Genomic DNA, 10,179 nt, shown 5'->3' on the forward strand with positions numbered 1-10,179 from the left:
TCCGGTTCCTCCTCCCGGCCGTTCCTTGCCGCCATGGACGACCCCATGCTGTCCCCCGTCATCGTCGAGGTCGCGCATGCTCCTTCCCCTCGGGCGGATCTCGTCGCCGGCCATGTTGCCCCCGCTGCCGTCGCCCAAGCACACACCACGCCTTCCCGCAAGCGGCAGGGCAACGTGGTCGTGCAGGGCGGGAATCCGGCTGCCCCCGCCGCGACGGCCCACGCTCCGGGCGCCAACGCCGTAGTGAAATCCCGGCCGACGGCGGAGAAGGCCGGCAAGGCCGCGGGCGTAAAGCGAAGGAAGGTTCCAGCTTCAAGGAAGCCACCTTCTTCAACCTCTCACTCCATCCCCCCGCAAGGAGGTGCTCCGGCGATGCCGTTCAACGGTGCCGCTCCCCCCGTGAGCGAGGTGTTCGACGAAATGGCCGGAAGGTATGCCTCTTCGGTCTTGGCGATTCCCTTTAATTTTTCGCCATTAGTTCGATAGCTTGTGACTTGTTATCATTCGCTATAGCGGTAGTTCGAACAATGCAACAACCGAGTTCGTGAATTTGTTGGACATGAACGCGGTTGACATTGATCAAGCCCCTTTCAAACCATTCGAATACAATGAAATGGAGGGCGGCGCGGATGATCATTGTTGTGCGGACGAATTGAAGGAGATCGAAGCGGAAGCGTCTGAGCAATCGCAAGCAAAGACTGGGAAAAGCCAAAGATCGAAGAACTACACGATCTTAGAAAATCAAGCTTTGATCCAAGCATGGAGTGCGGTGTCTCTTGATGCATGCACGGGTACTTCTCAAACCTCCAAGAGATATTGGCAAAGGCACGAAGATCAATACTTCTGCATTATGAAAAAGTATCCCAACAGGACTCCACACCCATTTCGGTCGCTTCAAGGGCGTTGGGAGAATATCAAGCCTATGTGTTGCCGTTGGGCAGCTTGCTTGGAGCAAGTACGCAATGCACCTCCAAGTGGCACCGTGGAGTCCAACTATGTGAGTTTGTTTTCCCTTTGTTCAAGTTGTGCATCATCATAATGATGGGAAATGATTGCAACACTTTGTTCATATTTTGTAGGACAAGATTGCTCAACATAGATACAAGGACATGAAAGCTTCGGAAGGCAGATTCTTCAAATTAGAGCATTGTTGGGAGTTGCTCCAAAAGTGCGAGAAGTGAAAGTTGATCGACAAAGAATCTCCATCAAAGAGAGACTCACTTATAAACATGGATGAAGATGAGGATGATGATGGCCCAAGAAATTTGCACAAGCCCAATGGCGATAAGAAGACTAAAGAGAAGATGAAGAGAGAGCAAGAAGCATCGAGCTTGAGGGAGAAGATTGATGCCATGGTGCAATCAAACGAGTTGATGTTGTTGAAGTCGTTGGAGATCAAGAAAGAGTTGGCCGAGAAGAAGGCAAAAGAGAAGCAAGGAAAATGGCAAATGCTCAAGGAAGAGGGGCTCCGCAAAGCTGCCATTGAGGAGAGAAAAGCACGCGCCACTGAAAACAAATCGATGTCATTGTTGCTCGCCGAAGAGAACAAGATCATGTCAATGAACCGCAATGACATGGACGACCTCACCAAAACATGGCATGATATGGCAAGGAGAGAGATCTTGAAGAGAAGAATGGTCGCCTCTGCCGGTCCGCGTTCCAGTTCTAGTGATGTTTTCTCTGCTCCATATGGTGGCAATGTGGATGATTTCGGTGCGGGAGTTGGAACAAGCGACGGAGGTGGATTCGGTGGCGCCGATGAACTTCAATATGGACTCCATGGCGCAGAGTGAAGATCGACCCCCAAGATGATGCCGGACATGGGCGCAAACCTCTGCATGCCCTCTTTTGCGTAATGAACTTCGCTTTTATTTGCGCGCAAACTGTTTATGTCGTTTGAATTTGAACTTGTTTGCCAAACTCTATGTCAAATGCGAGATTTGCAGTTTTTCTGTTGGTGCAGTGGTGCCTGAGCAGAACCCGCAGAAGCCGACCCGTAAAAAAAGCATATTCCGTGAATATACTTTTTTACGGATCCGTTTGGGGGGTCTGCATCTGTGCCAGCCCGCGCCGGCCCGCAAAAGTGGTTTTGTGTGAACTGTTTTGCGGGCCGGCGGGATGCGGGGTCTGCTAAAGTTGCTCTAGTTGTGGGGGCACTCACCTGTCAAACCTGCCATTCGCTTGATTTGCCTCGCGATTCATGAAGTAGATGAATCCCGTTCTAGGCACATCAAAAAAGAAAATCCCTCAAAAACCTTGAAGTTTCAATGATGAAACTTATCGTTTTTGCTTTAAAAAATGCTCAGTCTCACCAAGTTTCAGAGATATAATTTCAAGCAATATTTTTGTCGGTCGTAGATATAAAATAATTGATTTTTACCGGTCGCTCGTACTAAGTGTCAAACACTGGAACTTGCATTTTTTTTCCAGAAGTCGTTAAAATATGTTTAATATGGATCTTATTTGAAAATGCTATTCGGGAGAAACAAGAATATGAAAACAAAACTTAATTTAAAAAATTCGTTTAAAAGATATAGAACTTAAAAAATTGAAAGCCAAAATAAAAAGTTGGCACCAGATACCTGAGTGGCCCCGCACTTGCGCCGTACAATCCTCGTCCTGCTTTATTATACCACATGGCCGAGCCTCTGATAACGATCTGTATTTCAATACTCGATTGAACAGGAAGCGGATTGTCTGATCGTACGATACCCTGCCGATTCGCCACTATGCTCGTTGGGAACCTGGCCCACATGTCAGTGGGCCAATGGCACACAGCGCCACGGCAGGGGAGCCGCCTCCGATTGAACATACACTCCAAAATCGTCACGTCTGGAGCCATTCCAACCACGTTTAAGCATCATGAAACGAGACACATCAAGTTTGGGAACGATCAAGAAGGACTATTCTTGAAGTAGGAGTATAGTAGGTCCGAAAAGAAGCAACCCAGAATTTCTTGTCTCATTCTTTCTCTCTCTTTTCTGCTTGTATGTATGTGAACTGAAATCATAAGCTCACAGATTTTGGACTTGTGAGCGGCTTCTGGGCACTTGCTTAAGCCAGAAAGGGCTAGCTCCTATCCGTTCCACAGCAGAGCAGCATATGGATGCATGTGGCCCCTGGGTGGCTGGCCTTGGATCCTGAGCTACAAAACAAAAGCGCAATCTTGGTTCCCACTCCATGATCGATCTTGACCACATGCAAAGGGACAAAGATGCCCATGGTTCGATACAGCATCATCCAGTCCACACCACGCATCATGTAAAGAAGATACGTACAAGTTTGTTTGTTAATCTCAATCAGAGCATGCATGCATGCAAGAAAACTCTCGAATTAGCGACCCTACGTGATTTACCTTCAGCAGCCTTGACCCTTAGAAAAATCAAATGAAACCTCACAGGCATTGCAAATTTGAAGGTACCCTCCCACCTTCTTTAGCTCAATTAAATGAACTAAGTTTTCAGAATTCACTTCGGTTTTTTTTGCAATTTTAGTTCATTTGGTTAAACTAAACAGAGTCGGAGGGTGCCCTAAAGATTTCAAATTTGCAACCCTAGGAACTCATAAGGTCTCCTTTGATTTACAGGGTTTGCGTAGGAATTTTACAAGATTGACACCCTCTGGAATTTTCCCTTTACATGTTGTTTGATTCGCAGGATTGCATTCCTCAGGAACCAATCATATAGGAACTTCTTATTTCATTTTCACAGGAAAACAAGCATGAGGTTGGACTTAAATCCTATGTTTTGCTATCCATCGTAGGATTTCAGTGGACAGTACATCCTATTCTTGTATGTTTCCTATTCCTGCGCTTCCCAAACCCTATGAATAAAAGGAGCCCTAAGTGTATACATAGTCCATGGAACGGTGGAAACTAGGGTACGGGCATCTCCAAAGTGGACACCCATTTCTCCCTGCATGTTTGGACTGGTCAGTTCAAACATTTAACATAGATGCTCGTATTGGGTCAGATCAGTTCTAATGTACCAAATCCCCAGCCCAACCACAAATCTAGGAAGAATTACTGGAGTCTAGACATCTGGCACATCGGACTACAATAGTCCGGACCCACCCAGAAAACTTGGATGCCACATGTGACTTTCACACCTCCCTGCCCGTAGACGAGGTGTCGCACCAAGTTTACTAAGATCGAGGAAAGGTCGGGGACGAAGGCAACGTCAATGTTGCCAGCACCCGGCGTGCATACATGTGGACCAGCATGAATTGTACACCATGTCGAAGGGACTAGCAAAGGAGGCATCCACGACAATTGCGGTGCAAAACGACATGGGGGTATAGGGTGCGAATGTTGCCCACAGTTGTCGAAGAAGGCGAAATAGTCGGTTAATAAACGGTGTCAGGCGATGAGCGTACGATAAACAAATACAAATATGTGGTCGGTGAAACAAGAGATAATCTGTTTTGGAGTATGATGTTCGGCCCTCCCGCATAGTTCTAACTTATGGAGCAACTGGCTAGAGCATGAACTCAATATGGCATTGCAGACAAGAGGTGAGGAGTTCAAGACTCTGTCGACGCAATATTTAAAAAACGCGCTCTACATCCTTCCCATGTCTAAGGACTAAAAAAATTAGACTTAATGGGCATGTTGAAATATATTGCATGCCTCTCTCATCAGCTTGGAGTTTTGAACAAATTGACAGGAGCATCAATACAATAGTCTGAAGGGGCCACATCAGTTGCCTGTAAAAGCGCGACGACGGTGCTTGAAGTAGGATGAACCCAATGACATGACGAAGACGCAGACAGTGACGATCTTGTGACTAGGGAGGCGGCACAATGAATGCCAAGGTAGCTTATGTGCCTAGGATGACGATCTTGTGCCTAGTGACATGTCAATGGTACAGAAGCTACCTTGGCATAGGGAGGCGGCACAAGATCGTCATCCATATGGTGTACGCTCTGTGAGTACGTGCACATATGGAGTACGCATGGTGATTCCCTATATTTGTGATCGTCATCCGTCATATGGAGTACACTCCATACGGATACGGAGGGCACGACGGGTGTGTGTAAACATAAAGTCGACATATTGCAGCCTTTATATCTTTCATTTTATTTGATTTTATTGTCATTTTATTAAGAAAATGCACGGGCAATTTAAGCTCAAATTAGACATACAATGCATGTTTTAACACAATAAATTTATAGAAACTGTGATAAAATTATAACGGTGGACAAAATTCATCGCATTTACATATAATATGCGACTACAAATGTCATTTAGTGACATTTAAAAATAAGCAATGTCGCCCACTACCAAGACTACCTACAATACTCAATGTCTGGCACCGTCTAGTCATCGTCGTCCTCCACATAGGCATCGGCCTTGGCATCCTCCTCCATCTTGGAGGAGATATCCACCATCCAGGCATGGAGGTCAAACTCGGGAGCGCTAACCATTACTCCTCCTTGTCTGTGAGTGCATGGTCGTACCCACGGATGACTCGCGCCTCGTTGCAAACTTGGAGGGCGGTGAGCTCGAGCAAGACGTGGATTGGGTCATCGGGATCCCTGACACACCTCAAACATATCGACTTTCCCCAATAGTTTCTGCTATTATTTTTAGCCTCTAATCTGCATGATTTGAATGAAACTAATCCAGATTGGTGTTATTTCAGCAGAATTGTAATGGTGATATTTTTGTTCAGAAATAAAAGCGCTCAAAATTGGATGGGATTTTTTGAGAATTGTTTTAGAATATATGATAAATTAAACAACGACGATGGACCAGAGCACCAAGACTCCACTTGGCCTGCCGGCGCAGCCACCCCGAGGACGCGCCCCTGGCCATCGCCTTTCGATGATTCCAGTGCCCAAGAATCCTATATATGCATAAAAAGTTCACAAAAAATCACAGGCACGTTTTATGATGCGGAGTCCCGCCACCTCCTGTTCTCCCTCCAGAGATCTGAATTTGTCGGCGCTCTGGGAACCGGGGCACCCAGACTTGCCTGCCTACGGCCCACGACAGGGCTCCTTCGACAGCCTAGTACGGCCCACCTTTAAGACCATCAAGGCAAGACCCTCGCGAGGGACATGCCTTACGAGGTGGACGACACCAAGACCTCCCAAGGGAGCGGCCAACGGATATTTCTATGTAGGTACCTAGCCTCATGAGGCTCTGATGATGTAAGCCACGACGGCCGAGGCAGGCGGGCGCCAGCGGGCACAAAAGAGGCAGTTTCCTCTTTGGTGCTAAGGAGGCAAGAACAGACGTGGGTTCCCAAGGAATCTGGCAAAGGTTTCCATTCTGGTGCAACAAGATCAAGACCGTCAGCACGGCAGGACGGATGTCATCGCCGAGCCCACCGTTGCGTCATGACCAGGAGCTTTGCAGGCGAAGACCACCTTTCGTCAGGATAAGATGTACTACTTGTCCTCTTTCAAATTGGCCACTGTGGGATCCCTTCCCGCCTACAATTCGTGGGAAGAGGACCGAGGCCACAATAAATATAGGTTAGCCACCACCGTAGAAGGGATAGGCTCATTGCCACCCTGCTCGACTCATTCTCTCCCTCGAGCCCTCGCGAGGCAGCTCAGCCACTGTACTAGTTCATCTTCCATCCTTCTCGTGAGGCCAATCCACCACAAAGCAGGAGTAGGGTATTACACCGCAAGGTGGCCCGAACCTGGGCAAATCGGGCTAGACTGTGGGGCGACGAGTTGATAGGCTTGAGGGGTTGAGTTCTTCGCTCACGCCCCAGAGTTCCAACCTTTCTTGGGTCCGCAAAGCCCTAAATCCGACATTTGGTGTGCCGGGTAGGGGCGTGTCGAAGCTCGACCTCTTAATCAACCGCGCTTCGCTCGTGATTCACGGTTCCTATGGCAGGCGACATCCCGCCCGCTGGCCGCTGGGCGCTTACGGAGGTGCTACACGCCTTCGGGTCTTTACCCCCAGCCTACGGCGGGTGTGGTGGCCGGAGAAGTTCAAGCCGGCGCTGCCCCCGCGCAACGTCGGCGCGGCGGATCCCGAGGAGTTCCTCCGGCTATACGCGCAGGCCGTCTGGGTGGCGGGTGGCAGTGACAAGGTCATGGTGAACTGGCTTCCTATGGCCCTCACAGATGCACCGCGCTCCTGGCTGCTCAGCCTGCCCGAGTCCTCGGTGACCTCCTCGGAGGAGCTGCGCGCCCTGTTCCTCACGCGCTTTGCGGCACCAGCGCCCCACGTGGTTGCATCCATCCTCGGCGGGTCGCAAGCGCCATCCTCAGGCCGTGCTACCTCTTGAGCACTGCATTGGATTTCCCCGAAGAGGAGAGGATGATGCAGTAAAGTAGCATAAGTATTTCCCTCAGTTTTTGAGAACCAAGGTATCAATCCAGTAGGAGACCACGCACAAGTCCCTCGTACCTACACAAAACGATAGCAACTCGCAACCAACGCTTAGGGGTTGTCAATCCCTTCACGGTCACTTACGAGAGTGAGATCTGATAGAGATAATATTTTTGGTATTTTTGATAGATAGATGCAAAGTAAAAAGTAAAAGCAAAGTAAAAACAAAGCAAGTAAATAGAGTGATATAGATTGATATGATGAGAATAGACTCGGGGGCCATAGGTTTCACTAGTGGCTTCTCTCAAGAGCATAAGTATTCTACGGTGGGTGAACAAATTACTGTTGAGCAATTGACAGAATTGAGCATAGTTATGAGTATATCTAGGCAATGATCATGTATATAGGCATCACGTCCAAAACAAGTAGATCGAAACGATTCTGCATCTACTACTATTACTCCACTCATCGACCGCTATCCAGCATGCATCTAGAGTATTAAGTAAAAACAGAGTAACGCCGTAAGCAAGATGACATGATGTAGAGGGATAAATTCATGCAATATGATAAAAAAACCCATCTTGTTATCCTCGATGGCAACAATACAATACGTGCCTTGCAACTCTTTCTGTCACTGAGTAAGGACACCGCAAGATTGAACCCAAAGCTAAGCACTTCTCTCATTGCAAGAACTACCAATCTAGTTGGCCAAACCAAAAAGATAATTCGAAGAGACTTGCAAAGATAACTCAATCATACATAAAAGAATTCAGAGAAGAATCAAATATTTTCCATAGATAATACTGGATCATAAACCCACAATTCATCGGTCTCAACAAACACACCGCAAAAAGAAGATTACATCGAATAGATCTCCACGAGAGAGGGGGAGAACATTGTATTGAGATCCAAAAAGAGAGAAGAAGCCATCTAGCTACTAGCTATGGACCCGAAGGTCTGAAGTAAACTACTCACACTTCATCGGAGGGGCTATGGTGATGATGTAGAAGCCCTCCGTGGTGGATGCCCCCTCCGACGGAGCTCCAGAACAGGCCCCAAGATGGGATCTCGTGGATACAGAAGGTTGCGGCGGTGGAATTAGGTTTTTGGCTCCTGTTCTGATTGTTCGGGGATACGTAGGTATATATAGGAGGAAGGAATACGTCGGTGGAGCTCCGAGGGGCCCACGAGGTAGGGGGCGCGCCCAGGGGGGCACGCCCTCCACCCTCGTGACCTCCTCGGGCACTGCTTGGAGTAGGGTCCAAGTCTCCTGGGTCACGTTCGGTTGGAAAATCACGATCCCGAAGGTTTCATTCCGTTTGGACTCCGTTTGATATTCTGTTTCTTCGAAATACTGAAAAAGGCAAAAAACAGCAATTCTGGGCTGGGCCTCCGGTTAATAGGTTAGTCCCAAAAGTAATATAAAAGTGGAAAATAAAGCCCAATATAGTCCAAAACAGTAGATAAAGTAGCATGGAGCAATAAAAAAATATAGATACGTTGGAGACGTATCAAGCATCCCCAAGCTTAATTCCTGCTCGTCCTCGAGTAGGTAAATGATAAAAAAAGTATTTTTGATGCGGAGTGATACTTAGGCATAATTTCGATGTAAATCTTCTTAATTGTGATATGAATATTCAGATCAGAAAGATTCAAGAAAAAAGTTCATATTGACACAAAAATAATAATACTTCAAGCATACTAATCAAAGCAATCATGTCTTCTCAAAATAACATGGCAAAAGAAAGTTCATCCCTACAAAATCATATAGTTAGGCTATGCTTCATTTTCGTCACACAAAGATGTTCCCAACTTCTATACCCCCGATGACAAGCCAAGCAATTGTTTCATACTTAAATAATCTCAAACTTTTTCAATCTTCACGCAATACATGAGCGTGAGCCATGGATATAGCACTATGGGTGGAATAGAATATGATGATGGGAATTGTGTGGAGAAGACAAAAAAGGAGAAAGTCTCGCGTCAACTAGGCGTATCAACGGGTATGGAGATGCCTATCGATGTGAGTGAGTAGGGATTGCCATGCAACGGATGCACTAGAGATATGTATGCCCAACAAAAGAAAACTAGTGGGTGTGCATCCAACTCGCTTGCTCACGAAGACCTAGGGCATTTGAGGAAGCCCATCTATAATGAAAAATTCCCACTAGTATGAAAAAGACAACTTATGAGACTCACTACACGAGGAACAAGGTGCTACTTTGAAGCACAATATATGAGACTCACTACATGAAGAACAAGGTGCTACTTTGAAGCACAAGTGTGGAAAAAGAGATAGTAGCATTGCCCCCCCTTTTTTGGGCCTTTCCTTTTTTTCTTTTTGGCCTTTCTCTTTTTTTTGGGCAATGCTCTAATAATGATGATCATCACACTTCTATCGATTACAATACAAGGATTATAACTCGAAACTTAGAACAAGATATGACTCTATATGAATGCCTCCGGCGGTGTACCGGGATGGTGCAATGAATCAAGAGTGACATGTATGGAAAATAATGCATGGTGGCTTTGCCACAAATACGATGTCAACTACAAGATCATGCAATGGCAATATGACAAAAGTAATGCATGTCATGATGATGGTGGTGGAAGTTGCATGGCAATATATCTTGGAATGGCTATGGAAATGCCATGATAGATAGGTATGGTGGCTGTTTTGAGAAAGATATAAGGAGGTTTATGTGTGATAGAGAGTATCGTATCACGGGGTTTGGATGCACTGGCGAAATTTGCGCCAACTCTCAAGGTGAGAAAGGGCAATGCACGGTACCGAAGAGGCTAGCAAAGGTGGAAAGGTGGGAGTGCGTATAATCCATGGACTCAACATTAGTCAAAAGAACTCATATACTTATTGCAAAAATTTA

The sequence above is a fragment of the Triticum dicoccoides genome, chromosome 5B, assembly GCF_002162155.2.
Source record: "Triticum dicoccoides isolate Atlit2015 ecotype Zavitan chromosome 5B, WEW_v2.0, whole genome shotgun sequence".
Taxonomy (NCBI): Eukaryota; Viridiplantae; Streptophyta; class Magnoliopsida; order Poales; family Poaceae; genus Triticum; species Triticum dicoccoides.